Source organism: Scyliorhinus canicula, chromosome 5, assembly GCF_902713615.1.
Source record: "Scyliorhinus canicula chromosome 5, sScyCan1.1, whole genome shotgun sequence".
NCBI classification, from domain to species: domain Eukaryota; kingdom Metazoa; phylum Chordata; class Chondrichthyes; order Carcharhiniformes; family Scyliorhinidae; genus Scyliorhinus; species Scyliorhinus canicula.
This window is the reverse complement of record NC_052150.1, coordinates 31,451,832-31,475,207: the sequence shown is the minus strand read 5'-3', so window position 1 is coordinate 31,475,207 and position 23,376 is coordinate 31,451,832. Positions and strand designations below refer to the sequence as shown.

The 23,376-nt window shown below is 51.8% G+C and overlaps 1 protein-coding gene across 4 annotated transcripts in view; it reads right to left on the bottom strand.

Moving 5' to 3' along the window:
- Positions 1-23,376, bottom strand: part of si:dkey-118j18.2 — a 126,589-nt gene that overhangs the window by 76,812 nt on the left and 26,401 nt on the right. For 2 of the 4 annotated variants that reach the window (XM_038796857.1, XM_038796859.1), the window contains exon 1: positions 403-601. The exons of 1 other annotated variant lie outside the window; for it this stretch is intronic. The gene's annotated coding sequence lies outside the window, so the exon portion shown is untranslated. Of the gene's footprint in view, positions 1-402; positions 610-23,376 lie in introns of those variants that run through there. One more of the 4 variants, XM_038796856.1, reaches the window with a different exon arrangement.

Genomic DNA, 23,376 nt, shown 5'->3' with positions numbered 1-23,376 from the left:
TTTTGACTTTGAAGGGACCATTGTGGTTTCATTTTTGTTTTACACACCTTTAAGAAAAAATAAATAAATTGTTCATCCGCCCTTCCTCAAAATTCCATTTCTGATTTCCACTCAATTTGGAAAGGAAAATGCAAACACCATTTACCAGCATTACTTTTACTTGTGCAGAATCATGGATCCCTCATAAACTGATAGTCAGTCGCTTCTTCTACCCATAAGGTCAGGGTGGCCACTAGGTTCAGCAACGTAACACTTTCCCTTCGGAAGACAATAAGCTGCCTTCCTTCCACCCTCTGTCTCCCATAGAGCTAACAATGATGTGGAGATACCGGGAACAAAGGAAATAATGATTTGTTGCAAAGTAATACCGCGAATTCCATTTTTTCCTCCTCTTTCACTTACATTAACGTCAGATCCAACCTTAGATTCCTTCTCTCTTGTGTAATCACATTAGAAGAGTTGGCGAATCGGTTTATTTTGTCAGTATTCTTTTTGTTGCCTCCTCTTAAGAGTACAGACAAGAAGCCAATGTGGTATTGTTCAGACGCAATCTGACGACATTTTTAGCCCGCCCCCCCGGCCGTGCTGATGATGGTATTACGTCTGAAGTTTGTGCTTTCACATGGCAGGGGAGGAACGACAAGGACGTGCCTGGAAACTAAGAGAGAACCGTATCTGCGTGAGCCTCCTCTGTATACTGCCGCACCTGGACTGGAGAACCACATTTACAACGACTGACTGCATCTTTTACACTGCAGACAATCTGAAGACATTTTGATTTTACAGCACGCTCATCATAGAATCTAGAGTGCAGAAGGAGGCTAATCGGCCCATCGAATCTGCACCAGCCCTTGGAAAGAGCACCCCACTTAAACCCACGCCCCCACCCTATCCCTGTAACCCAGTAACTCCATCTAACTGGAGGAAGGGGCAATTTAACATGGTCAATACCTGCACATCTTTGGACTGGAGGAAACTGGAGCACCCGGAGGAAACTCACACAAACACGGGGAGACAGTGCAAACTCCACACAGTTATATACAACTTGTGATCATGAATTATATATACATCAGAAACCTATTAGATTTAAAATAAAGAATTACATCCACAACCCACCTAGTATCACAGCTTTCATTTAAAGATCACCCCTGTCAACTCCCACCCCCATGTGAGAAATTGAAACGGACTGTATTTTTTCCAATATATCATGACGTACGACATTTATTTATCTGGCACTAACAACACCGAACTTGAATGCGACAGATTCTGCAAGCTCTGAAGGATGGAATAAGATAAAACATAGGAGCAGACAGAGGCCACACTGCCCCTTGAGCCTGCTCCACCATTGATGAACCATCAATCGAACGCCAGACGATTTGCTGTACAAGAGTTAGGCTTTAATAAGCTAGAAGTTAGCCCTGTGGTCGACTACAGTAAATGGACGACCGCCGGGCGTTCTGGGTATTTATACCTCGCTCTGGAGGTGGGGTTAACTCAGCCTCTCGACCAATCGGAGAGTCGTCACATGACTGGTCTCAACCAATCGGTCGAGAGGCACATGACCGACCAGGGCCAATGGTAAGCCAGTGTTCTGCACCAATGGCAGACAGCTATGCAAATCATACCACCACAACCATTCAAGATCATCGTCAATCTTTAATCTTAACTCCACTTTACTGCCCTAGGCTCATATCCATTCATTTCGTTAGTGCCCCAAAATCTATCAATCTGAGCCTAGAATGTACTCAATGACTGAACATCCACAGCCCTTTAGGAGTAGAGAATTCCAAAGATTCCCAACCCTGGGAAAGAAGAAATTTCTCCTCATCGTAGGTCTAAATGTTTAATCTGAGACTGTGACATGGAGTAACATCTGAGTGGAAACATCCTCCCAATATCTACACTATTAACCCTTTCAGAATTTTAGATATTTCAGTGACATCACCTTTTTTATTTCTCTAAACTTGGGAGCATATGGGCTCATTGTACTCAATCACTCTTCATAGGAGAACCCTTTCATTCAAAAAATCAAAGTAACCAACCTTAATTACACCTTCTCCAAGCAGGTCAAATCTCAACACAGTACTACAGGTATGGTTCTATCAAAGATATCTGTGATGAATGATTACTACACCTTTAATGTAATGATCCCTTTAAGTCTGGGTTTGGAACCCCAGGGGACTCCGCCTCCGGCTCTACCCCCCAGGGAGCCATATATAAGGTAATGTTCAGTGGGTAGTGTGCAGTGAGTACACTTCTCGGTAGCTGTCTGGTTCTCTGCTAATTAGAGCCTTTGTATTACCAATCATCTTTCTCAAGTTGTAATTGAGGGTATCTCAATTTAATTAGCAGATTACTTCAAGATGGACAGCGGTCTAAAGCTGGAGAAGCTCAATTTGGACGCTCGGTCGCCGCAGGCTGCAGAAATTTTTAAATATTGGCTTCGGTGACTAGCCCTCTAGTCGAGAGGGTGCAGCTGCTGCATGCGGACCCCCAATACGCCTACGTCGAGCACCTCGACGGAAGGCAAGACATAGTTTCCCTGCGAGACCTGGAACCCACTGGGTCTCCCACTGACCACCCCCCCCCCCTACCGACGCTCCCCTCCCCACACCGGCTGCCGACAGCACCCCGCCCCTCTAGAGCCCCCACCCCCCCTCCACCGGCGCCAAGCACCCTAGTCACCCCGGATAACCCCCCTGCGCCAACACGGGCAAAGGCTCAGACCACAGTACTCCCACTGAAGACACCCGTGTCCGCCGCACCACCGCCGGAGCTGAGAAGGTCAACAAGGACAATCAGACCACCCAAAAGACTGGACATGTAATTCCACTTCACCCCTGACTCTGTGTTTTCTTTTAAAACTGGGTGAATGTGATGAATGATTACTGCACCTTTAATGTAATGATCCCTTTAAGACCGGGTTTGGAACCCTGGGGGACTCCGCCTCTGGCTCCACCCCCCAGGGAGCCATATATAAGGTAATGTTCAGTGGGCAATGTGCAATGAGCACACTTCTCGGTAGCTGTCTGGTTCTCTGCTGATTAAAACCTTTGTATTACCAATCATCTCTCTCGAGTTACAATTGTGGGTGTCTCACTATCCTTACTCCTTTTTTGTATTTTTATTGGATTTTGCACATTTTATATCGACAGTTTGGAACAAGATAAAACAAACACATGTATCAAAAATTACAACACCAACAGTAGTTTCAATTATTACACACATAGTATGCAGTCTCGACATGTAGAGCTTAAATTACAAGGTGTGCTTATTCAGTCCAAAAGAAATCGAAAAAGAATGCATTAAATAGAGAAAACAAAAAGACAGTTGAGCACCAGCGGGTCCGGACGGGGCCTGACGCAAGCCCACTAGGTTGTACGAGTTGATGGCTGGCTGTCTTCCTCTGTGAGAGGGCTATTGCATGTTATGGGGAGCCCCTGCTTGAGAGCTCCCGGTGGTCGGCCATTACTGCTGTGCGGCCTTGCCACTGCCCAGCCCCCCCCCCCCCCCCCCCCGCCCCCCTTGGATGTCTCCTGGCACTCAGCCGTGCTGGGCGGGGTGGTGATTGCTGGGTGTGCTCGCCCTTGTGGTTGCTTTTGCTTATTGCCCTTTGTCCATTTTGGTTCTCTCCTTCTACTTAACTTCCTTAAGATCCTCTTAAAGTTAATGTGCAGGTTCAGTCGGCAGTTAGAAAGGCAAATGCAATGTTAGCATTCATGTCGAGAGGGCTAGAATACAAGAGCAGGGACGTACTTCTGAGGTGGTATAAGGCTCTGGTCAGATTCCATTAGGAGTATTATGAACAGTTCTGGGCCCCGTAGCTAAGGAACGATGTGCTGGCCTTGGAAAGAGTAGTGAACTCGCCAACATTGAGGGCATTTAAAAGTTTATTCGATAAGCATATGGATGATAAGGGCATAGTGTAGGTTAGATGGCCTTTAGTTTTTTTTCCATGTCGGTGCAACATCGAGGGCCGAAGGGCCTGTACTGTGCTGTATCATTCTATGTTCTATGATGTTCACAAGAATGATCCCTGGAGTGAAGAGCTTGTCATGTGAGGAGCAGTTGATGAAATGAAAATCGCTTATTGTCACGAGTAGGCTTCAATGAAGTTACTGTGAAAAGCCCCTAGTCGCCACATTCCGGCGCCTGTCCGGGGAGGCTGGTACAGGAATTGAACCGTGCTGCTGGCCTGCTTGGTCTGCTTTAAAAGCCAGCGATTTAGCCTGGTGAGCTAAACCAGCTGGATCTGTTCTTGTTGGAGTTTAGAAGAATGGGGGGGGTCTTATTGAAACTTACAGGATACTGAGAGGTCTAGATACAGTGGATGTGGAGAGGATGTTCCCCCTAGAGGCCACAGCCTCAGACTTGAAGGGATGATCCTTTAAAACTGAGATGTGGAGAGATTTCTTCAGAGTGTGGTGAATCTGTGGATTTGAGACTTCTGGTGACGGTGACATGCTGAGTGGATGCACATCAGGTGGCTCTCCTCCAAACCAGGACAAAATAAAGCACTTTTAGTCAAATTTTCCCAAAATTTCAAAGGTAAAATCCCTCAACAGCAAAATGGGGGGACCAAGAAAAGATGCCAGCAAACGGGAGTTCGCAGAGACGGCAGAAGCAGCGGAAGAGACAGCAGACTCACGAGACAAACGGGTCTGGCCACCCAGGAGAGGGGGCGGCCAATGACCTGAGCATCAGCCTCCTCCCCACCACCTGGAAAAGGATGGAAGAGCTTCCTGATGAAGGAACTGACTGCCATGAAGGAGGCGATCAGGATAGAAATCAAGGTGGTGGTGGCAGAGGCGATAGTCACCATGCAGAAGGCAATCGATCGGCTGGGGAAGAAAGTGGCAACTCGGGAGAGGACAATCCTTGACCTGGAAAAGGCCTCAACGGACCTGAGTGACAGAATCATCGCCCTGGGGCAGAAGTAAAAAGGTTGGTGGCAGTCCAGGGCAACTTAAGGGGGAAAGTAGGGGACCAGAACAGGTCCTGACGCCAAAATATCCGGATTGTGGGCCTGCCTGAAGGTAGCGAGGGCAAAGACATGACGGACTACATCACCCAAATGCTGGGCAACTTAGTCGGGAGAGACAGCTTCACCAAACCCCAGAGCTCGACAGAGCATACAGGTCACTCAGACCAAAATCAAAGACCGGGGAGCAGCCGAGGGTGATTATTGCAAAGCGTGAGAGGATCCTGCAGTGGGCACACCAGACGAAAGCGAGCAGCTGGGAAGGACACAAAATTAGAATCTACCAGGACATTGGGGCAGATCTAGCAAAACCAGATTAACCAGGCAAAATCAGCCCTGTACAAGAACGTTTCGGGGCGCAACTTCAACTGTGTACAGGACCCACTGACAGACTGACCGAACCCTGGATCGGGGAAAAGGACGGGCATGGCCAAGGAACTGGGAACATTCATGGAACGGATGGGGGCAGTGGACCTGTGGAGGTTCCTACACCCTGGTGAGAAGGAATTCGCATTCTTTTCGCCAGTCCACAAAGAAAACTCGAGGGATAGACTTCTTTGCAGTGGGGAAAGTGGTGATTCCAGGAATAGTAAAAGCAAAATATTCCACAATAGTTATCTCCAACCACGCTCCACGTTACGGGGATGTGAGGTTGGAGACGGGCCATGCCCAGCGCCCCATGTGGAGGTTGGAAACGGACTTGCTGGCCGATAAGGTCTTCTGTCAAAAAGTATAACAGGACATAGGCGAGTATATCACTAATGAATGGGGAAGTCTCACCTTCCACGTTCTGGGAGACACTGAAGGTGGTGATTAGAAAAAAGAAAATAGCCTACAAGGCACAAAGAGATAGGGAAGAGAGGGCAGGCTGTAGATCGACAGAAGATACTCCAAGGCCCCGACTGTAGAGTTTCTGGCGGAGAGAAAAAAGCTACAGATGGTCTTTAACCTGCTATCCAGCAGGAAAGCAGTGTACCAACTCCACCAGATGTGGAGGATCTTCTACGAACACGGGGAAAAAGCTGGTTGCCCATTGGCCCACCAGCTGTGAAAGCAGGCAGCCTCGAAGGAGGTAGAGCAGGGGAAGGATAGCAGAGGAAGACTCATAATCGAGCAAAAAGAGGTCAACCAGCGTTTGAGAGCTTCTACTGAGGTCTATACACCTCAGAACCCCCCATCAGGGACGCGGAGATGAAACAGTTCCTTGATGGAATGGACATGCCAGTTGTGAGGGACGATAGGTGGGGAGAGCTGGAAGCACCAATAAGACTGGGAAAGATCATGGGGAGTATCAGCTCCATGCAGACAGGGAAGGTGCCGGGGCCTGACGGGTTCCCAGCAGACTCTATAAGAAATTCACACCAGCCCTGGCCCCACACCTACAGGACATGTTCGCAGACTCGTTAGCGAGGGACACCCTGCCTCCTACGCTTGTTGTGTTCTTTGTTTTTGTTCTTTCAGGATGGTGAAGGTTGTAGTGCTAACAAAGAACAGCAAGCTGTGTTTAATAAACAAAGTTATTTATTACACCACATTGAATAAGATTTGAACATAATACTAAGGAATTAGCTAAGTAAAGATTACACTACACATCTACAATATTAACTATACTATTAGTTCAACTATCTCACAACTACTCTGTCTTACTCTCTCCCACTCTCCATCTATGTCCCAGAATTCAAGGAGGCATGTGATATTTATATGGTTGCTCTATACCACCATCTAGTGACTGGAGTAGTAACATTACATTAACCCTTTATGTACTTTACAATATCCACATATTGTGGCAATGCTAACACGGGCCACGAGATAACTGATACTCAAAAAATACAAGGATCCCATGGAATGTGGATCATACAGACCCATTCCGCTACTTAATGTAGACGCGAAGATACTCACGAAAGTCCTGCCAAGACACTGGAGAACCATGTATCACAGGTGGTCGCAGAGGAGCAGACGGGCTTTGTCAAGGATACACAGCTAACTGCGAACATATGCTGCTGGAAGGGTATCCAAGGGGGCATATAGCACAGAGTGTCGCTCTATGCGAATGACCTGCTCCTCTACGTCTCGGACCCACAGAATGGGCTGAAAACAATCATGCAACTTCTGAGAGCGTTCGGAGCCTTCTCGGGCTACAAACTCAAGCAGGGCAACAGCGAGGCATTCCTGTTGAACCCTAACTAGGGAAGGACAGAACTGGAGTGACTACCATTCAAACTAGCCCAAAACAAATTCCGCTACCTGGGGATCCAGATAGCCCATGACTGGACACAGATCCACAAGTGGAATCTGACCAGTCTAGTTGAAGAAGTAAAAACGGACCAGAGATGGGATACTCGCCCTCTTTCCCTGGCGGGCGATCAAAATGAACGTACTGCCGAGGTTCCTTTTCCTGTTGAGATCTATACCGATCTTCATCCCCAAGGCCTCTTTCCACAAAGTACACAAAATTATTATGTTGTTTGTGTGAGACCCTCCGAGCCCTTGCCACGGCAGCGCTCCCATTTCTCCCCCCCCCCCCTTCAAAGTACACGTCCAGTTCAGTGGTGGTAGCCACACTGCAGACGTGGAACCAAATGAGGCAGCATTTCGATCTAACCAAGATGTCCTCCATGGCTCCCATCTGCGGTAACCACAAATTCCCACCAGCCATGCTTGACGCCACCTTTAAAAAATGGAGACAGGACAGAGGGACGCTAGCAGTTAGGGACCTTTATATAGGTGACAGACATGTGACCTTGGACAAGCTGACGGAGGACTTGGACCTGCCGACAGGACAGGGGCTCAGGCACCTCCAAATTAAACCCTTTCTCTGCAAGGAGACGGCAACATACCCCAGAGCCCCGAGAGACAATCTACCAGAGGAACTAATCAACACGGACAATGAGGAGGGGGGAAAACTGTGGGAACGAACGGTTGCTGGACAGGGCAAGACTACCACTGGACGAAGCTAGATGGAAATGGGAGGACAAATTGTGGATAGCGGTGGGTTGGGGACTCTGGTGCAAAGCACTGAGCAGGGCCAACTCCACTTCCTCCTGCGTAAGGCTCAGCCTCATGCAATTTAAAGTGGTGCACAAAGCCCACCCGACTAAAACCTGAATGAACAGGTTCTTCTCGGAGGTGGAGGACAAATGTGAGCGGTACCAGGGAGGCCTGGCCAATCACACCCACATGTTCGGCCTGCTCCAAACTTGTCAGGCTCTGGACAGCCTTCTTTGAGACGATGTCCAGGTCTGTGGTTGGAGTGATATGATGTTGTGTTGTAATTCATTGACTGACCACTAGGGATCTCATTAGTATATAAGTGAATGTTAGAGTCAGGTGACCTCAGACTGACTAGGGAGCTGGGAGAGGTTGCTTGTGCATGTTCATACTATTATTCATCTATTGTTTGTATATATTTGACCCACGATTAATGTCAATAAATCATTTATAGCTTCAGCTACAAGTGTTCTTGTAATATAAATCAGGCCTTTCCGACATGGACATTACAGTGAGGGTGAGGGTGGAACCGTGCCCGAAAGTGGCAGTCTTCGGGATATCGGACCAGCCAGATCTTTACATGGGGAAGAGGGCCGACACATTGGCTTTTTCATCCTTAATCGCACGCCGGAGAATTCTGCTCAGCTGCTGATCAGCAGCACGAGCCACAGCTGCGGAGTGGCTGGCAGATCTGGCAGAATTTCCCCATCTGGAGAAGATCAAGTACACCACCCGAGTGTCGGACGAGGGCTTCCACAAAGTGTGGGGGCCATTCATCAGCCTGTTCGAAGAGCTGTTTAAGACCAACTGCGACTAGGAAGAGAGGGGGTTGCAAGAGAGGAAAGAAGGTAAGGGAAGCCACACAAGAGAAAGGGACAGAGGGGGGAGGGGAGGGAAGGGAACCCAAGGGAAGCACAAAGCGAAGCACGGTGACAAGGGGAGGATGAGAGGGCCACGCAGGCCCCTCGCCTGCTCTGAACAATAAAAATTAAAAGCCCCAGCAGAAAGACGCGGAGCACAATACGACAGGGCAGGCGGCAACACTAAGAGGGGAATTAAACTACCAATGAGGGAAGGGGAGAGGAGCATGGGAGGGAGGGGGGAACCTTATGCAAAATCCGTTGTAAATGAGACACAAACTTGTTTGTAAATACCAGATACACTTGAGCTGTTACTTTGCAAAAACTGGAAAACACCAATAAAAATATTATAAAAAAAGAATCTGTGGAACTCTTTGCCGCAGAAGGCTGCGGAGGCCAAATCATTGAGTGTCTTTAAGACAGAGATAGATAGATTCTTGATTAATAAGGGGATCAGGGGTTATGGGGGGGAAAGGCAGTAAAATCGGGATGAGAAACATATCAGCTATGATTGAATGGCGGAGCAGACTCGATGGGCCGAATGATCTAGTTATTCTCCTATGCCTTATGGTCCTGTGGTTTCCCTTGGTATCTTCCCCCCGCCACTTCCTGTCCAACCCTTCCCCCCCCCCCCCCTCCACCTCTCCTTCCCGCTGTCTCCAATGGGTCTGTCATCCATACATGTCCACACAGTTCCTGACTCCAAGATCACCCGCAGTCAGCAGGCTCCCCAATAGTTAGTGTCCTGGTATCTGGGGGAATGTTGTTGTTCCCTTGCAGAGGTAGTTTTTGATTTGATTGTATCTTTTTAAAAATGATTTTTATTGCCATTTTCAATTATACACAGTAACACTTTACATTCAATATTTACAGCACGTGTGGTTCTTATATACATACAATCTTTCTTCCTCCCTCCCCCTCCCCTCTCCCACCCCCTCCCTGGCCCCTCCTTGGCACCCCCCTCTTTCGTTCAGCGTATTCTGACCCTAGCTCCTATTTTCCCATCCCCCTCCCTTCCCTTTATGTTTTCTGTTGCCGGCTGATGCATTATCAATTGCACGAAAGACTCGGATTGGTACAATAGAGGCTTTATTACAGTCAGATGCGTGGCCTCCTACTGCAGCTGGCAGAATGGCTGATCAGGAGGAGTCATGCATATTTATACGGCTCCTTGTGGGCGGTGCTAGTCGCAGGGGCTACCGGTGAACCTGTAGTATAGGTACTACCGTACATCCCCTAATACAGGTGCACACAGTTAACACAGTGGATCAGGACATTCACCCCCTGTTAAAAATTAGTCTGGCGGGGGTGGCGTGGAACTATATATAGAATTGTGAATTATTTATAGAGGGGAGGGGAAAAAAAGTATATGTCCATCTTGTAGTCTGATGCCCGTCAGCCTGTCCGGTGGTTTGACGGTTCGCTGGGAGCAACGTAGCGGTGGTGGCGATGTCTGCGCACGACGTCGGTGCTGGCGGTGTTGGTGCTGGCCATTAGTTGGATGACTCCGGGAGCGTGCCGAAATCTTCCTCGTCCTCTAGTGTGGGCAGGGGAAGGAGGGATGGACCTGGTGGGGCTGATGCTGGGAGCGCCGGGGGAGGGGAGGGTGGCGCGTGGGTAGGGAAGTGTGTGGGAGTGGAACCCGAGGGAGCCAGGTCCCTGAGTGAGACCGTATCCTGGCGGCCGTCAGGGAAATCCACATAGGCATACTGGGTGTTGGCGTGGAGCAGGCGTACCCTGTCCACCAAGGGGTCCGCCTTGTGGAGTCGGACATGCCTACGTAGTAGAACCGGTCCTGGAGCTGCGAGCCAAGTCAGAGCGACACCCCGGATGTGGACTTCCTAGGGAAGGTAAATACACGTTCATGGGGTGTGTTATTTGTGGCGGTGCACAGTAAAGACCGGATGGAGTGCAGTGCATCCGGGAGGACCTGCTGCCAGCGAGCGGCTGGTAGGTTTCTGGACCGTAGGGCCAGCTGGACGGCCCTCCAAACCGTCCCATTCTCCCTCTCTACCCGCCCGTTTCCCCGGTGGTTGTAGCTGGTCGTCCTGCTGGAGGCGATACCCCTGCTGAGCAGGAACTGACGCAGCTCACCGCTCAGGAATGAGGATCCCCTGTCGCTGTGGATGTAGTCGGGGAAACCGAACAGAGCGAAGATGGTGTTGAGGGCCTTGATAACGGTGGCAGACGTCATATCCGGGCATGGGATGGCGAAGGGGAACCTGGAGAATTCATCAACCACACTGAGGATATATGTGTTGCGGTCGGTGGAGGGGAGGGGCCCTTTGAAGTCCACGCTGAGGCGTTCAAAGGAGCGGGGCGCTTTCACCAGGCGCGCGCGATCTGGCCGGTAGAAGTGCGGCTTGCACTCCGCACAGACCTGGCAGTCTCTGGTGACTGTCCGTACTTCCTCGACGGAGTAGGGCAGATTGCGGACTTTGACGAGGTGGTACAATCGAGTGACCCCCGGGTGACAAAGGCTGTCGTGCAAGGCACGGAACTGGTCCACATGTACCACGAGAGAGGGTGTCTGGGGGCTTGTTGAGCTTGCCGGGGCGATACAAAATCTCGTAATTGTAGGTGGAGAGCTCGATTCTCCACCGCAAGACTGTATCATTTTTGATCTTGCCCCGCTGGTGTTGTTGAACATGAAGGCTACCGACCGTTGGTCAGTGAGGAGAGTGAATCTCCTGCCGGCTAGGTAATGCCTCCAATGCCACGCCGCTTCAATTATAGCCTGGGCCTCCTTTTCAACAGATGAATGTCGACTTTCAGAGGCATGGAGGGTGCGGGAAAAGAATGCCACGGGTCTGCCTGCCTGGTTTAGAGTGGCGGCAAGGGTGACATCTGAAGCGCGCTCTCTACTTGAAAGGGCAGTGTCTCATCTACTGCGTGCATCCCGGCCTTGGCTATGTCTGCTCTAATACGGGTGAAGGCATGTTGTGCCTTGGCCGTGAGGGGAAATTGAGTGGACTGTATAAGTGGGCGGGCCTTGTCGGCGTAGTTTGGGACCCACTGGGCATAGCAGGAGAAGAACCCAAGGCAGCGTTTGAGGGCCTTGGGGCAGTGGGGGAGGGGAAGCTCTATGAGGGGGCGCATGCGGTCGGGCCCCAGGAGTCCGTTTTGGACTATGTAGCAGAGGATGGCTAGGCGGTTGGTGCTGAACACGCACTTCTCCTTGTTGTAGGTGAGGTTGAGGAGACTGGTGGTGTGGAGTTGGCGTCGTGGTCCTGCTGGTCATGGCTGCAGATGGTGACGTTGTCCAGGTATGGAAATGTGGCCCGCAGTCCGTGCCGGTCAACCATTCGGTCCATTTCTCTTTGGAATACCGAGACCCTGTTAGTGACGCCGAAGGGAACCCTAAGAAATTGATAGAGGCGACCGTCCGCCTCGAAGGCAGTGTATGGACGGTCCGATTTACGTATGGGGAGCTGGTGCTAGGCGGATTTAAGGTCAATCATTGAGAAGACCCGGTACTGTGCAATCTGATTGACCATATCAGATATGCGAGGGAGGGGGTACGCGTCGAGCTGCGTGTACTGATTGATGGTCTGGCTGTAGTCCACGACCATCCTGTGTTTCTCCCGAGTTTTAAACCAGCACCACTTGGGCTCTCCAGGGGCTATTGCTGGCCTCGATAACACCCTCCCGAAGCAGCCACTGAACTTCGGACCTGATGAAGGCCTTGTCCTGGGCGCTGTACCGTCTGCTTCTGGTGGCGATGGGCTTGCAATCCACAGTTAGATTGGCAAAGAGGGAGGGAGGGTCAACCTTGAGGGTCGTGAGGCCGCAAACGGTGAGTGGGGGTAGGGGCCCGCCGAATTTGAGGGTGAGACTCTGGAGGTTACATTGAAAGTCCAGACCCAGCAATAGTGCAGCACAGAGGTTGGGGAGAACGTAGAGGCGGAAACTGCTGAATTCTATGCCTTGGACAGTGAGATTGACCACATAGAAACCTCGGATCGGGACAGAGTGGGACCCGGAGGCCAGGGAGATCCGTTGGTTGGCGGGGTGGACCGCGAGGGAGCAGTGCCTTACCGTGTCCGGGTGGATGAAACTTTCGGTGCTCCCGGATTCCAGTAGGCAGGAGGTCACGTGGCTGTTGATTAGCACTGTCGTCGAAGCGGTGGCCAGGTTGTGAGGACGGGACTGGTCCAGTGTCATAGAGGCAAGCAGCGGGTGGTCGTACGAGGAGTCAGATGGGGAGCGACGGCGACCCAGGTCCAGTGTTCCAGTCCAGAGGGGGAGACAAAATGGCGGCGATGGCAACGTCCGGAGGACCTGTGGGGGAGAAGATGGCGGCGCCCATGCAGCGCACGTTGTAGGGGCGGGCAAGGTGGCGGCGCCCATGGTGCGCACGTTGTGGGGGCGGGGCAAGATGGCAGCGCCCACGGGCCGCACGTGGATCTGGGGGAGAAGATGGCGGCACCCACTGGCCGCACGTGGCCCCGGGAGCGGAAGATGGCGGCGCCCATTGTGCGATCGGCTGGGGGAAGGGAGCAATTTCGGGCGCGATAGCGGCGACTGCGCGGGCCTGGCACACCACCGCAAAGTGGCCCTTCTTAACGCAGGATGTGCACGTGGCGGCGCGGGCTGGGCAGCGCTGGCGGGGGTGCTTCTGTTGGCTGCAGAAGTAGCAGCGGGGACCCCCAGAGTGCGTGGTGTGGCAGGTGGCGCAGGCATATTGAGCAGGAGTGGCCCCAGTCGGGGGGGGGGGGGGGGGGGGGGGGGGGGGGGGGGGGGGGGGGGGGGGGGGGGGCTCATTTGTGGGGTCCAAGAGGAGTAGGAGGGGTGGGCCGCGCGGCGAGCGGGGTATGACTGGAGGTTGTGAGATGCGACCGTCATGGAGAGCGCCAAAGCTTTTGACTCCGCTAGGTCGAGCGTGGCCCCTTCCAGTAGTCATTGTCGGATGGGGTCTCACGCAATCCCCGTCATGAATGCATTACGCAGAAGGAGATTGGAATGTTCCGTGGCCGTGACGGCCTGACAGTCACAGTCCAGTACGAGTGGGATAAGAGCCCGCCAGAAGTCTTCGATCGACTCACCAGGCAGTTGTACACGAGTGGCGAGTACGTGTCTTGAGAAGAGAGTGTTTGTCTTCTGAACGTAGTTCTCTTTAAGGAGTGCCATGGCATCTGCGTAATTCGGGGCGTCCTGGATCAGCGGGAACACACTGGAGCTCAACCTGGAGTATAGAACTTGGATCTTCTGAGCTTCCGTCGGCGCGGGGGTCGCAGCGTTGATGTAGGCCTCAAAGCAAGCCAGCCAGTGATTAAAGTCCTTTCTGGTGTCTGGCGAGTGTGGATCCAGCTGCAGGCGATCTGGTTTGATCCTGATGTCCATAATGCAGAAAATCTGACTGTAATAAATTGATGCACTATCAATTGCACGAAAGACACGGATTGGTACAGTAGAGGCTTTATCACAGTCAGATGCGTGGCCTCCTACTGCAGCTGGCAGAATGGCGGATTAGGAGGAGTCATTCATATTTATACGGCTCCTTGTGGGCGGAGCTAGCCGGCAGGGGCTACCGGCGAACCTGTAGTATAGGTACAACCGTACATCCCCTAATACAGGTGCACACAGTTAACACAGTGGATCACCACACCGGCCTTGTGGGTTCAGGGAGGGCCTTCCAACCCCTCCCCTCCCCCATGCTTTTCCTTGTAGTTCCCCTGAGTTTCCTCCTCTCTTCCTCAACCCCCCCCCTCCCCTTAGAGTTGTGTGTCCCGATCTTTGCGGCTGATTGCCAGCCAAGCAGAATTCTCCGGTGTGCGATTGGGGAGGTGAAAGCTAGAGCATCGATCCTCTTTCCCATATGTAGCTCTGGCTGTTCTGATATCCTGAAGATTGCCACTCTCGGGCATGGCTCCACCCTCATCTCCACAACCTTGAACATTGCCTCGAAGAAGGCTGACCAAAACCCTACACGTTTGGGACAAGTCCAGAGCATGTGGGTATGGTTGGCTGGGCCTCCCTGGCATCGTTCACATTTATCTTCGACCTCCGGGAAGAACCTGTTCATTCGGGTTCTGGTTAGGTGTGCTCTGTACACCACCTCTTGAACTGCACGAGGCTGAACCTTGTGCAGGAGGAGGTGAAGTTGGCCCTGTTCAGTGCTTCGCTCCAGAGTGCCTAGCCCACTTCTGTCCCCAGTTCGCCTCCCCATTTTCATCTGGCTTCGTCCAGTGGCAGTCTCGCCTTGTCCAGTAGCTGTCCATAGATTTTCCCGTAGTTCCCCCTTTCCTTACTGTCCGTGTTTATCAGGTCCTCTAGTAATGTGGTTCCCGGGGCCCTTGGGTATCCTACTGTCTCCTTACGGAGAAAGTGCTTTACCTGGAGGTGTCCAAGGTTCTGTCTTGTCAGTAGTTTCAGGTCCTCTGTCATTTCGCTCAGCGTCGCTAATCTGTCCCCCATGTAAAAGTCCCTGACTTTTAGTGTCCCCCCGTCCTGTCTCCATTTTTTGAAAATGATGTCGAGCATGACTGGTTGGAGCTTGTGGTTTCCGCAGATGGGGGCCATGGGGGACATTTCGGTCAGACCGACATGTTGCCTCATCTGGTTCCATGTCCTTAGTGTGGCTACCACGGCTGGGCAGAATGTGTGTTTCGTCGGGGGAGGGGGGGGGGGGGGTGGTAGCTCTGCCGTGGCGAGGGCCCGGAGTGTCGTCCTCTTGCAGGAAGACTCCTCCATCCGCACCCATTCCGTGGTGGGTTCGCGTATCCATCCCCTCACTCTCTCTGCCATTGCTGCCCAGGGGTAGTTTTGTAAGTTTGGTAGTGCCAGGCTGTCCAGGTCTTTTTTCCTCTGCAGTTGATTTGGGGATTCTTGGATTCTTACCCTCTCACACAAACAACATGATCATTTTGTCTGTGTTGTGGAAGAAGTCGTTGCGGATGAAGATTGGTATCGATTTGAATAGGAAGAGGAACCTCGGCAGTGCATTCATTATTTGGTTGTATCTTAGTTTGTTCCCTTTTGGGAGCTGGAGCTTGTCCATAAGTTCCCCTAAGGTCGCTACTCTGCCTTCTACATACGTCCCCTACTATCAGTGTCGCTTTGCCCTGTCTCCAACTTTTGAAGGATGCGTCTATTGTTGTGGGGATGAACATGTGGTTTTTACAGATGGGGGCCATAGTGGACATCCCGGTCAGACCAAAGTGCCTCAGCGTGGCTACTACGACTGGGCTTTTTGAGTATCTGGCTGGGGGGATGCGGGTGCGGTCATAGCCAGTGCTTGGAGGTATATCCCCGTGCAGGAACTCTCCTCCATTCTGCTCCTGGTTCCTTGACTCATTCCCAAACCACCCCCCCAGCACACACAAACGCCATGATTAGTTTATCAACTTTGGTGAAGAAGGCCTTGGGGATGAAGGTTGGGAGGCATCTGAACAGGAAAAGGATCCTGGGCAGTATGATCATCTTAATTGTCTGCACTCTCCCTGCTAGTGAGAGCGGGACCAAGTCCCACCTCTGCAGGTTCCTTTTTATCTCTTCTACCAGATTCGTCAGGTTCCATTTGTAGATCCGTGTTCAGTCGTGCGCTGTTTGGATCCCCAGGTATCAGAATTTGGTCTGGGCCAGCCTGAATGGCAATCTTCGCAACGCTGCTTCCCCCCCCCCCCCCCCCCCCCCCCTCTCTCCTGAAGATCTACAAAGAAAATTTTGCTCTTGTTCAGGTTACGTTTATAACCTGAGAAGGCTGAAAACTCCATTAAGAGCCTCAATATTCTTTCCATGCTGGCTAGTGGGTTCAAGACGTAGAGATTCAAGTCAACCGCCTAGAGTGAAACGCTATGCACTCTGTCTCCCCTCCAAATGTCTCTCCACTCCTTTCCTGTTCTAAGTGCGATTGCCAGTGGCTCAATTGCCAGGGCAAACAGTAGTGGGAATAAAGGAAATCCCTGCCTCTGTGTAGCTGGAAGTATCCAGAACTAGTGGTGTTTGTCTGGACACTCACCATGGGAGCGCAGTGCAGCAGTTTCACCCACGAGGTGAAATCTGGCCCAAAACAAAACTGTTTCCGTACCGCTATGAAGTACTTCCATTCGACCTGTCAAAGGCCTTCTTTGTATCGAGGGAGTTGATCACTTCTGGTGTCCTTCTTCCCCGGGTGGGGTCATGATCATGTTCAGCAGGCGCCTGACATTCGCTGTTAGCTGTCTGCCCTTGACAAAGCTCATCTGATATTCTGTGACTACGTCTGGCATACAACTCACCAACCGCCTCGCCAGGGCCTTCGCCAGGATTTTGGCGTCAGCGTTCAGGAGTGAGATGGGTCTGTAATGACCCATCAGGTCTTTGTCCCTTTTAGTGAGCAGTGATATCAAAGCCTGAGCCAGCATTGGTTGCAGGGTTCCACTTGATAACCAGTCAATGAACATCTCCCGCCGGTGCAGGGTCAGTGTGGGAACAAAGTTTTTAAAGAAGTCCGCCGGGAATCCATCCGGCCCCGGTGCCTTCCCCGTCTTCATGGAGTTAATACTCTCTATGACGTTCCCCAGTTCTACTGGTGCTTCCAGGCCCCCGTCTCTATTCCTGTCCCATGACTGGCATGTCCAGTCTGTCGAGGAACCGCTTCATCTTCCAGTCTTCCTCCAGAGGCTCGGAGGTGTACAGTTCCCAGTGGAATGTCGCAACGGTCTTGTTAATCTCGTCTGGCGCTGCGACTAGTTCCTGTTCTTCACTTGTGCTATTTCCCTCGTGGGTGCCTGCTTTCTCAGCTGGTGAGCCAGCAGGTGGCTGACTTTGTCCGTTTTCTCATAAAAGGTCCCCGTGTCTGGCGGAGCTGTTTCACTGCTTTCCCGGTGGAGAGCAGGTCAAATTCCATTTGTAGTTTTTTCCTCTCCACCAATGGTTCTACGGTCGGGACCATGGAGTGCTGCCGATCCACTTCCCTGTATGCTATAGTCTCCACCCTTTTCACCGCCTTCAGTGCCTCTCGGAATGTGGAGGGTGAGACCTCTGCATTCTGGTTGCAGGTTACATATCTGTTGACGGCCTATGACATCTTACAGAGTGCCTTGTCAGCAAGGAGGTACGTGTCCAATCTCTGTAGGAGGCATTGAGCCTGGTCTGTCTCTAACCTCACATCCACACAGTGTGGTGCATGATCAGAGATGACTATAGCGGACTATCCGGTCCCTACCACCCCTGGAAGCACCAATTTCACCACTACAAAAAGTCGATCCTAGTGTAAACGCTGAAGACCTGGGAGAAGGAGAACTCTCTCTCCCTCATGTGAACCTCCATGAGTCTGCTGACGCCATCTGCTCCAAGATGTTCAGCTCTCTAGCCATGTTTGACTGTTTCCCCGATTTGGGGCTAGATTTGTCCATCCATGGGCCCTGTACGCCAGCGTTCTTCAAACTTTTTTCCGGGGGCCCATTTTTACCAACCGACCAACCTTCGGGACCCAACCCGGCCGACCTTCGCGACCCATGCCGGCCGACCTTCTCGACCCACGCCGACCGACCTGCACGACCCACCATTTTCTCTTACCTTGTTTGCTGCTGACAAAAATGGAGGAAATGGTGTTGGGTCCCTTTGGCCCTCGTACACGCTCCTCCAATGGAACCTGTTGGATGTAGGTGAAGCCATCCAGTGTCGGAAGGTATGGAGTCTCCATCTGTCCAAAGTTTTGCATTTTTTCCTGTAAAGTTTTATCAAATAAAACCCCCCCGAACTTGTACAAAATAAAAACAAAATGAATAAAATAAATGAAAAAAATAAAAATTAAATGAGTTAAATAAATGAATAAAACCCTCCCCAAACTTGTAAAACAAAAAGCTGCGACCGTTTTTAAAAAAAAGCGGCCGCACTGCGCATGCATGCCTGAAAACTATGATCTGGCATGCATGCGCAATGCGGCTGCATTTTTTTTACATGTTCGCAGTCATTTTGAAGGCCATTTGCAGCCGGCATTATTAACAGCCGGCTGTTGCGGCTGTTGCTCGCAGATTTGCGTGACTGGGAGCGCCGCGCCGGATGGCTCCGCGACCCTCTCGACACCCGCCCACGAGTTTGACAATGCCTGCTGTACGCAATTGAATCCCCCCACCTCTCGATAATGAATCAGTGGGAGTCCATGTCGGGGATTTCTGCCATGGTTTTCTTTATAAAGTCTGCGTCATTCCGGTTAGGGTCATGCACATTCACAAGCCCCACTGGTGCCCATTCCAGGTCACCGCTAACCATGGCACACCGTCTCTCTCCTCTCCCCCTCCCCCCCCCCCCCCCCCCCCCCCACCTCACCCCCGTCTTTGTCGCCGTGAGGTTTGTCCTTTTGTTGAACAGTATGGACACCCTTTAGTCCTCGTCCCGTAACACGCTTGGAACATCTGGCCCACTCAGCTTTTTCTTACACTCAGTCGGTTTTTCTCCTTCAGGGGCGTCTCTTGGAGGAAAATTACGTCGGCCCTCAGGCTTTCCAAATTGGCAAAGACTTTGGATCTTTTCACCGAGTTGTTAAGTCCTCTGACATTCCAGTTGACTATTCTGATGGGGGTTTCTGACCCCCCACCCTATGGGGTCAGCCACACTCACCATGTGGATGTGCCCATGCACTCTGGAGTTACCCTTTGTCTGGGGGCCGTCCAAAGTGGCTGTCATCACCTCATTTACCATATGGATGTACCCCTGCACTCCAGGGTTTCCCTTTGAGGGCCATTCAAGATAGCTGTCTACGATGTCTTTGTTCTTGTCATCGCTATGTGCGAGGTGTTGCAACCAGTGTCCTACTCTCTCCCCACTTCACCCACCTCCCATGGGTTCGTCTATCCCTCTGTCCCCCACTCCCTGTGCTCCTGTGGGCTTCCCCACCCCACCTTCTCCCCTCTGCCTCCCTGACCTCGTGTTCTGCCAGGCACTCTCTCTCTGGGAGGTCCCCCCATCCCTTTACCTCCCCCTGCTAGCCTGCTCACTCATGTGATGGCTCCCCACCCCCGGGAGCGATCTCTCCATTTCTTGCCCATTGTGTTTCTCTCTCCCACCCTTGCCTCTACTTTTCCATTTTGTACCCTTCTGCCATCTCTGCTCCCCCCCCCCCCCCCCCCCCGCCCCCGCCCCCCCTTAACCCCTGGGACTATTGCTGTTGATTTCTCCAGTCCGTTCCTGCAGATGCACACCTCCCCTTCACCCAGTGTGGTAAAATAGTGTTCCCTGTTCTGGTAGGTTGCTCACAGTTTAGCTGGGTACAGCATCCCAAACCAGATCTTGCTTTTAAACAAAGCTGCTTTGGCACCATTGAATTTGGCTCGCTGTTTGGCGAGGTCTGCCCCAATGTCTTGGTACACGCGGATTGTGTGACCTTCCCATTAGTAAGACTGCGTGTGTCTTGCCCAATTCAAGATCTTCTCCTTGTCCTGGAATTGGTGGAGTTTGGTGATGATGGCTCGCAGTAATTCTCCTGATTTAGGCCTCTGCTAAAGTGACCTGTGGGCCCTGTCCACTTCGGAGGGCTTGGGGAAACTTTTGCCCCGACCAACTGACCCAGCATTTTATGGGGTTTCTTCCCTCGGTGCCCTCGGGTAGACCCACAATTTAGAGGTTCTGATGGCAAAATCAGTTCTCTTGGCCCTCCAGTTTCCCTTTCAGTGTTTCCTGCGCCACCACCAAGCTTGCCACCTCAGTTTCCAATGAGGCGATCCGGCCACTTTGGTCGGTAGCCACCTTCTTGCGCCCCTGCAGCATCACCTCTTGAGCCTTCAGTCACTGCTCCTTTCTCTCCATCACTTCTCGAATGGAGCCAAGGCATCTGTGTCCGCCGACTTCACTGTCACCATAATATCCTTCTTTGCAGCGTGTTGCACGTTTTACTTGAGTGTAATTCGCGTTTATTGGAGTGTATTAACACGCCTCCGTTTAAAGGCCGTGTGCTTAACACTGCTAGGCTCTATGTATGTATTTTCAGCTCAGGAGTCGCCAGTTGCCGTATCTAGACAACTCACAAATATTCCAAGGTCAGGTTCAAAGTAATAAAACGATACACCGATTAGTAAGTTCCAAACGATCAATATTTATTATACAAATATAATAAATACGCATGCACACGCTAAGGGACTAAGCTATAACTAAACTAAGCGATCAGAATACTTAACTAAACAGGAACAGGCAAGGTCAGGGAGCGAGGCCTTCGTTCCGATCTTGGTCTGCAACCTTCAGAGAGTGTGCTGGTCGCTGGGGGTCTAGTGGGCCTGGTTCGCGTAGCGAGCGTCGTATTGTCACTTACGGTTCGGCGGCTGGTGCTCAACGGCTGGAGTCAGGATACAGGTCGAAGTTCTTGGTCAACGCCGGAGCACGAAAACAACAGACAGGACCATGTGTGGGGTCTATCTTTTATAGGACCCCAATGTCCGTGCCTCTTTTGGGGCGGGCTTTACCTTCAGGTATCGATTGGACCGAATTCTAATCGATATCTTTTGAATTCCCCCCCAATGTGAGGGTCTCTTCTTGATGGAGGGGGCGGTTTCTATAGTGGATACTTCTGGTGCCGCTCTGTCTGGACATCCACTTAAAGTATCTATTCAAACCTGAATGTTGCCATTGTGTGTGCCCAGATCTGGATTGCCTCATTAATATGCAAAGCGTTTTGCCATTAACACCTTTGGTTTGAGATCTTCCACCTGGCCAGAAACTAGTTTTGCTGCTTGCAAAATGCTAATCAGTCTTTGCAGACTGCTGTCTTGGCTAAACTGCTTTTTCCCTGCAGTCTTAGCAATTCTCCATCTTGTCAGTCCAGTGTCCATTTTAGGTGGCTACAGTGGCTACACAGCGTCTCTATGCTTAAGGAGCTCCTGTGTCAGGAGTTCCATATATTGGCCTATTTACAGAAAGACCGGCGTTAGTGTCGACTATCTGGTTCGCTCCAACATGTCCTGTTCCACCTCGGTCCGCTTGTCCGTCGCGTTGACTGTTCTTTCCTGGCTCTTACTGATGTTATTGTCCTTTTGGCCCCTATGTGGATTTGAGGGAATATCTCTGTGTCTATGCTGGTTTCGGAGAAGGATGGTGGGGTTTTTGGTTGGCTTAGCAGCCGATCTTTGGGCTAAAAGTGCTTAATTCCGAGTTTCCAAGAGGAGAACCACCTTTCCTGTGACTGCTCAGCACATCCCCACCACTGGAAGTCCCGATTGTGTACAATAATTTTTACTTTTGGTCTTCCGGTTGCGGTGATGCGGAGCTAAGCCGCACGTTCGGTAGCTCCTGCTATTTTTGGTCTTTTGGGCTCTTTTAAGGGCCCGTAGCGGTAGGGGCAGGGTAGGATAGCGGAGAGGGGGTAGGGTAAGATAGTGGTGAGGCTGAGACAAGGCTGGGTTGAACAGGTATTTCACTCGGGGCTATAGGCGAAGAATCGAGGGGTGGCTATTTTAGTGGGCAAGAGCTTGTCGTTTGTGGCGTCGAGTGTGGTGGCAAACAGCGCAGGTAGATACGTAATGTTGAGTGGTAGGCTTCAAGGGGAACGGGTGGTTCTGGTTAACGTGTACACCCCCAACTGGGACGATGCGGGCCTCATGCGGCGAATGTTGAGCCGGATCCCGGACCTGGAGACGGGGGGCTTGATCTTGGGAGGGAATTTTAACACTGTGTTGGACCCAGCCCTGGATCGTTCGAGGTCAAGGACGGGTAAGAGGCCGGCGGCGGCCTCAGTGCTGAGGGGTTCATGGATCAGATGGGAGGGGTAGACCCTTGGAGGTAGGGAGTTCTTCTTTTTCTCCCATGTCCATAAGGCCTATTCCGGGATTGACTTTTTTGTTCTCAGCAGGGCGCTAATCCCGAGAGTGGTGGGGGCAAAGTATTCGGCGATAGTCATATCTGACCATGCCCCGCACTCGGTGGACCTGGAGCTGGGGGAGGGGAAGGATCAGCGCCCGCTGTGGAGGTTAGATGTGGGGCTTCTGGCAGAGAAGAAAGTATGTGGGTGGGTCCGTAGGGGTATAGAGGGGTATTTGGAAGCCAATGACAACAGGGAGGTGCAAGTTGGGGTGGTCTGGGAAGTGCTGAAGGCGGTGGTTAGAGGGGAGCTGATATCTATTCGGGCGCACAGGGAGAGGGGGGAGAGGGCTGAGCGGGAGAGGTTGGTGGAAGAAATGGTAAGGGTGGACAGGAGGTATGCGGATGTCCCAGAGGAGGGGCTTTTGAGGAAGCGTCGCAGTCTCCAAGCGGAGTTCGATATACTGACCACTCGGAAGGCGGAGGCGCAGTGGAGGAGGGCGCAGGGGGCGGTATATGAGTATGGGGAGAAGGCAAGCCGGATGTTGGCCCACCAGCTCCGTAAGTGGGAGGCAGCGAGAGAGATAGGGGGAGCCACAGATGCAGGAGGGAAACTGGTGCGGAGTGGTAGGGACATTAATGGGGTGTTCAGATCCTTTTATGAGGGGCTGTACCGGTCGGTGCCCCCTAGGGAGGTGGGCGGGATGGACTGCTTTCTGGATAAGCTGGAGGATGAGCGGGTGGAGGGTCTGGGGGCCCCAATCGAGTTGGAGGAGCTGATAGAGGCGCTGTGGAGCATGCAGACCCGGGAAAGCACCGGGGCCTGATGGGTTCCCG